Genomic DNA, 6000 nt, shown 5'->3' with positions numbered 1-6000 from the left:
CATACTTTGTAATCATGAAACGCAACTATGGCTAGAATAACCCTTATAGATTTAATCTTCACAACCGGTGAGAAGGTCTCGTCATAGTCAACTCCAGGAGTTTGAGTAAAGCCCTTCGCAACCAATCGTGCCTTATATGTATGTACTTTCCCATCCATGTCGGTCTTTGTAACATCCGGATTTTCAGGGTTATATTGTGTAGTTTATAATGGGTTTTGATCATAAGAACATCCTATGTGCTCATACAAACCCTAATGCTTGGATCTAGGTTTCTCTATTGTACATGCAATTTATCCAAGACTATAAACCCTAACACTAGCATGTGATAATCGATATTAGCACAATAATAGGTTTAAGATATTACCTTGATTGTTATATAGCAATAACAATCACAAATCCTCCTTGTGATGACTTTAGAAAGCTTAGAGTCACATGTGTCACTCCTCTAATGATTCACAAACACCAAGAGCAAGAGGATGAAGAAGAGAAGAGAAGAAGGCTGCCCAAAAACGTCCAAAACCCTAGAAGGAAGCTTGTCCACGTTTTTGGTTCATAAGGGCTCTTTAAATAGTGAGTCTATTAGGGTTATCTAACAAGGAAACCCTAATTTGGATGCTTAAGTCCTAAGCAACCCATGGACCCCTTTACTTAAAGGCCTTGGACGATTTCTAATGGGTTTCCCCATAGAATTCGTCCAACCTTATAATATAAGGCAATCCATAGCCCAATTGCAATTATCTTATAATTACAATTCCAGTCCCTTAAGTTTAATTAATCTCTTTTAGTCACAAACTTAATTCTTATTATTTCTTGACTAATATTAATTAAACAATATGATTTCTCCTTTAATATATTATTCCTATAATATATTAATAAATCATATTTAATCCTTTCTCTCCATAATTCATCCTATCAAGTTGCTTTGGTGAAGGCAACCCAAAAGGACCATGCACCATCGGGTCAAGTACATACCAAAATAGTTATGGACTTAGACACTAATCCAACAGTCTCCCACTTGGATAAGTCTAATAACTATTCTGCGTATGACTTCAGATCCTGATCTGCAATCGTAGCTTTCCAAAGTCGCTGTCAACTCTGATCCTATCAGATACGCATGTCCTTTAGATAAGGGATCATATATTCCTCCATTCTAGATATCGTATAAGAAATGATTTCAAATCATTCTTTCTGTACTATTTCTCGACTTCCGATTTAGATAAGGGATCATAACACTTATGCTCCCACTAGCTTTGACATGTATTCAGAAACCAGCTTAACTTCCAGAAAAACAATACTTATTGAATTTCTTAAGTTCATGTTTCTAATACCTAATGCTTTGATAATCCTTTATCTAAGCTTATACACATTTCCCTTAGATAGCTTATATGTGTGTCTAAACAATTCAGACTAATTGTCAAATTTCATAATTCGAATCATGGAAAGAGATACCGTAACCATAATCGAATTCGAGAATACAATTTTGCAATTGCTATCTTCTTAAAATCTCTTAGTGAAAGCATTTCCTCGCAGTCATTTTCATGAAGGAGGGAATCTTATGACACTTAGATTTTAATCGTGTATTTGTTCCTATCCATGTAAATTTGTCAAAAACAAAGTTTACGACAAATTCAAACTCATATGGACCGAACTTTCTTAATCTTGATTTCTTGCCTTATGGTAACACGGCTGCCCACCATGTCTTCCAAGTAGTTAAGCAGCTCACCTTTTCCTATCAATGTACTTTTCATTGATCAAGGTCCTTGCCTTTTATGCATTCAAATGAGAACTCATAGAACTCACATGCATAATTAACTCAATTGGAATGGCACAAAAACAAAATAATGTCGACACGATAGGTTGTAAACCTCAAGTCGTGTGCTAGTGATGTTAGATAAGGTTTATTTTGATTTGTTCTTGAACCCTTTCAAGACCATTAAGACTCCCACTGACTCCTTGACATATAAGATTCTCTTGTCAATAAACATTTCTTGACAAATATTCAAGAGTTAGTGTAGTTTTTATAAAAAACACTTCATAAATAGGTCCTAGTTGGTCTTTGTCTTATCCAAGACATCACAAATTTCCTCATTTGATGAATGTTATAAACCTTCTTATTACTCAATGTCACAATCTTAAGTCTAAGACTTGTTTTGAAACGAACTATGATTGACTTCATGATTTAACCATTTTTTTCAATTCTTGATTCCTTTTCTTAGACATACAATTGTACTAAGACTTACTTAGAGGATCAATTAAGATATGGTTCTTAATCATTAAGAGTTATCATAAAGCGTAAAAGGTACTCTCCCTTCTTCTTAGAATGGAGAAACTTTTATCTTTCTACCAACTTGATTCTTCTTATTCGTTCTGCTATTGATTTAAAATTTTACAATCAATTCAGAATCACCCTTAATCTTATAAGTATAATCATATTTACTAAACCTTTAGTAAATCATGACGAATATCTTTGTTACTCTTGTGGTGGACTTGATCAACACATAACTTTGTGTACTCGATCTCCTAGTCCTTCACTTGACACTTTGTCAATGAATTAGTCTAATTTCCAAATGTGAAAGTTTATTCATTCATCATACAATTCTTGTTGTACGATTCCAAATTTCTATCCAATAGACACTTGGGCGATGAGAAACCTTCCCTATTTGGTAAATTCTCGACATTTCCACAAACAACATAATTAAGAATCACATCCATTTGTTGTAAATAAACGAACATCAATTTTTCATAACGATTTCATTGCAAGGAAATAAATAAATAAACACATCAAACAAAATTTATTTATAAAAGCAGCGGAAAACATTTGTCCTTACAATGCAAAATCAAGTGAAAAACTATGTAATGAATATTCCTAACAACTCTATCTAAGCTCAAAATCTAATCTTTGAATCCATGCGATCGAGATCCATTTCTTCGTGATCAGACTCATCTTGCTCTATTTCATCAAGCTTCCTCTCCTTTCATCGATCCTGCAAAACATTCAAATGCAATCTTATCACATTATGTATCATGAATCAACGAATAGGAACTTAATCGAGTTCGATAGTGGATTTTACTTGAAGCACAATCATACTTTTTGACTCTCCCATCTTCTGGACTCTTTAGGCTCTTAGGGCAGACTTGTATCCAACGCCCTTTCTCTTGGCAGCAAACACAGGTCGGTTCTCCTAGAACGTCCTCGGAAGCATGGTTGGTTTACTCTCCCAACAAATATGCTCCATTGATTTGCCAAATCATTTCTGAATCAGCAGCAATGAGCATGTAAGTTAGTTCAATGAGGCTTTTGTCATGATCCATCATATAATACTTTCTTTTGAACTCATTATATGATTCGGGAAGTGACTGCAGAACCCAGTTCACAGCCAACTTATCCAGAAATGACACACCTAACATTCTCAACCTATCAATGTGTGATTTCATTCCTAGAATGTGGGCACACACGGGTTTACCATCTTCATGTTTCATTTCCAACAGGGCTTTAGTGACATTGAACCTTTCAATTCTTCGATCTTGTGGGTTAGGGAGAATAACAGGAGGAGGAGGAGGAAGTGAAGCATGATTTCTTGTTCCTCGATCGAATCGTGGAATATCATCTTCATGTGGAAAGCTTGTTCCACGGGATTTGGGAAGACCATAGTTGTCGAACTTTGACATCTACAAAACGGGAGAAAACAAATTCAAGTTAGTTGATCGATTGAGTCCTTAATAAATCACCCAAATGAGATATTAAGGCTAGGACCCAACACAATACGCTACAACCTAGAAAAGGGATGTCGTAATCTAGTTGCAGAATATTTGAAGGTAAGTGAATGACGATTCACTAATTTCCACCACGAAAAACGAAAAAGAAATTTAAGTTTTAAATCTATGAAAACTCCTAGATCCTTTGAGATTCATTGAACATTTCAATGGCATGTTTAAATCTCGATATGCCCCTCTTGTTTGTGACTGGGATGCCGAGGATCACAAAGCGGGTGTGAATAACCATGCAAACTTACATGGTGCCCTCACATGTTACGATCACCTATTCGATGTGCCGGTAAACCACACACGCTCCACCGAACTATGACAAACATTGAGTCACCCTTTGCTACCTTTGCTTAGAACCATTTAGTGTGCCGGTAAACAACACACGCCCCACTAACGTCTTCGCAAGGGCACAAAGTGTAATTTCATGGAATTGCATCAATTCACTTTTGCCTAAGTAACTAAGATTGGGAATTTGTAAAACATTTAGTTACTTTTGTACTTCATTATACTTATAATGGAAGGTTTTGTCCTATCCTACCCGTTCGGCTAACGACCCTCCACTAGTCAAGAGTGCAGTGGGTAAGAGTGGATACCCATTCAATCGCCATTTTATAGGCAATTTCCTTAAACACCCCTTATAGACCAACTTCGTGAATCAGGCCTACTAACGGTAAGACTGACTTTTACTCATATATATATATATATATATATATATATATATATATATATATATATATAATGTTAGACTTTTAATGTTATATATAGTATAGGGTGTATTTTATACTTTTAAAATACTAGGAGGTCAAATTTAACAATTATACTTTTAATTCAATTAAATGTAAACCAAAACTTTTATGGATTTATTAAACTTCTTTTAATTATACACCTTAATTAATTAATAAAACCATAAGGGTGTGATCTGAACTTTTCAAAACAATACTAGGGTTTAAGAATTTAATATTTCTAAATTAACTTTTAATCAACATTTAAATTCAAAAACTTGAGGACAAGTTTTGAAACATTCAAAACATTAGGGTTTTAACTATTTAAATTTCAAAACTAAACTTTTGAGTTCAAATTTAAACTATAAAACCTAAAGGGGAAAATATGAAACTTTTCATAACACAAGGATCAAATAATAATATAAATTAAACAATTAATTTCATCATTATCTATATTTGACCTAATTTCAATTTCTTGCAAAATAAGTTACCCAATTAATACAAATAATCAACTTTAATCATATAAGGAAGTTATTATCTAATCAATTGGTAATTATATTTTGTTTAATCAAGGATATACTCATAAAATTGATTAAAATCGGATTTTATTGATCTAAAACAGATAAGACAATTATCCATGAGAAAAACTGCAAGAAATCCCGAAATCCCCTCTTTCTGACGCTCGAACTCGCCGAGTACCCATATGGACTCGCCGAGTAGGGGCCTACTCGCCGAGTCCACAATGGGACTCGCCGAGTTCAACAGGCAGTTTGGCCAAAAAATGATTTTGCAACTTGAATAAACACATAATGCATCAATACAATAGAAACCAATCTAGGCTCTGATACCACTGATGGGTTTTAGTCATAAGAACATCCTATGTGCTCATACAAACCCTAATGCTTGGATCTAGGTTTCTCTATTGTACATGCAATTTATCCAAGACTATAAACCCTAACACTAGCATGTGATAATCGATATTAGCACAATAATAGGTTTAAGATATTACCTTGATTGTTATATAGCAATAACAATCACAAATCCTCCTTGTGATGACTTTAGAAAGCTTAGAGTCACAAGTGTCACTCCTCTAATGGTTCACAAACACCAAGAGCAAGAGGATGAAGAAGAGAAGAGAAGAAGGCTGCCCAAAAACGTCCAAAACCCTAGTAGGAAGCTTGTCCACGTTTTTGGGTCATAAGGGCTCTTTAAATAGTGAGGCTATTAGGGTTATCTAACAAGGAAACCCTAATTTGGATGCTTGAGCCCTAAGCAACCCATGGACCCGTTTACTTAAAGGCCTTGGACGATTTCTAATGGGTTTCCCCATGGAATTCGTCCAACCTTATAATATAAGGCAATCCATAGCCCAATTGCAATTACCTTATAATTACAATTCCAGTCCCTTAAGTTTAATTAATCTCTTTTAGTCACAAACTTAATTCTTATTAATTCTTGACTAATATTAATTAAACAATATGATTTCTCCTTTAATATATTATTCCTATAATAT

This window comes from Lactuca saligna, chromosome 2 (assembly GCF_052625555.1).
Source record: "Lactuca saligna cultivar CGN05327 chromosome 2, ASM5262555v1, whole genome shotgun sequence".
NCBI classification, from domain to species: domain Eukaryota; kingdom Viridiplantae; phylum Streptophyta; class Magnoliopsida; order Asterales; family Asteraceae; genus Lactuca; species Lactuca saligna.
This window is presented reverse-complemented; position numbering follows the sequence as displayed.